This window comes from Scophthalmus maximus, chromosome 13 (genome assembly GCF_022379125.1).
Source record: "Scophthalmus maximus strain ysfricsl-2021 chromosome 13, ASM2237912v1, whole genome shotgun sequence".
Classification (NCBI taxonomy): Eukaryota; Metazoa; Chordata; class Actinopteri; order Pleuronectiformes; family Scophthalmidae; genus Scophthalmus; species Scophthalmus maximus.
Window position 1 is genome coordinate 3,002,501 of NC_061527.1, and position 1,318 is coordinate 3,003,818.

Below are 1,318 nucleotides of genomic sequence, written 5' to 3' on the forward strand. Positions count from 1 at the left end.
TGTTAGATTATCTACAGTTCGTTTGTTGTTCACAATGAGGCAATTACACACAATCATCTGTAGTTTGGCTGCTGCAGCCTATAGGCTTAAGAGGAATTCTTTTCGTTCTAGGTATATTTCATTCTTTTTTTTCTCTCTTTTTACCTTATACTGTAAGTGCTGAGATCCTTGACTGGTCGGAATCGTTCTCCGCAAAAGCTCCTGGCAGGACAGTGAAGTTGGGGTCGGCTCGGCGCAGGGACGCGGGGGCGGCATTGGGAAAAGGATGCCAAACGCCAAAAAAACAAAAACAGAAAGCACAATTGCGCGTCAACGCGGCTCGGCCAAAACAGGAGGTGACATCCGACCTCCCTCAGCGCAGCGGCACTCCTCTCTCGCCTGCTCCGGTTCACGGTGGCAATATTTCCAGCCACCGCCGCCGACGACGCGCGGGATACAAGAACCGTGTGTATACGTCCCAATCCAACGGAACCGGAGTCGCAGCCCTCCGGAGTATCAGTGAGTTCCCGTGACCGAATGACCGCCTCGCGTCGACAGAGGCATCCTCCTTGTCCTCAGCTTCACGCGTCGGCTCTTGGAGAGACGCGCGTTCCGGAGCGCATGCTGTGCGCACTGGACTCGCGGCGCAAGGAATGTGTGAATGGCATTCTCGGCGCGCGCTCTCTTTCTCTGTCTCTTTCTCTCTCTCTCTCTCTCTCTCTCTCTTCCTCTCTCTTCCTCCCTCCCTCAATTTAATTTATTCCAGCAGCGAGCGCACTCCCGGTTGGCTGGGACGTATCACTGGAGGAAGTGAGAGTAGGAGGTGTTCAGATGGAGGAGGAGGAGGAGGAGGAGGAGGAGGAACAGGCGATGGTCAGAGGATAATGATGTGCTGGAGTCAGATGCCTCGTTTTTTTTTGGGGGGGGGGAACAATAGAAGTCACCACGTGGTTGAGATTAATGCGCGTCGCCATGGAGAGGAAGAGGGAAACAAGACATGTCAACTTGGATGAGTGGACTCCCTTTCACGTTCACACTGGGTCACTGTGGGGAATCCAATTTCCAAGACGAAAAAAATTTGGGAAAAGTTACGTGACGTTAAAAAAAGTATCACAATGTGATTTGATGTGCGTTGATGCATTAACATTCTGCACAGAGCAAATCTACCGAACGAAGATTATTAAAATGGATAGTGTCTCTTTGAAAACACGAGCCCTGGATGAGTTGGGATTACGTGAACAATGACTTTAATGATGGTTGTGAGGCTGAGGTGGTGATGAGGATGATGAAGGAGACGGTGCATCCAGCCCCCCTGCAGTTATTCCCGCTATCTTCTTTG

General features: G+C 51.0%; 1 protein-coding gene across 2 annotated transcripts in view; it reads right to left on the reverse strand.

The window, feature by feature from the left end:
- LOC118318604 (BMP/retinoic acid-inducible neural-specific protein 3-like) overlaps nucleotides 1-705 on the reverse strand; it is a 49,946-nt gene extending 49,241 nt beyond the window's left edge. For both annotated transcript variants that reach the window (XM_035648418.2, XM_035648419.2), the window contains exon 1: nucleotides 145-705. The gene's annotated coding sequence lies outside the window, so the exon portion shown is untranslated. The remainder of the gene's footprint in view (nucleotides 1-144) is intronic.
- Nucleotides 706-1,318: the final 613 nt, after the last annotated feature.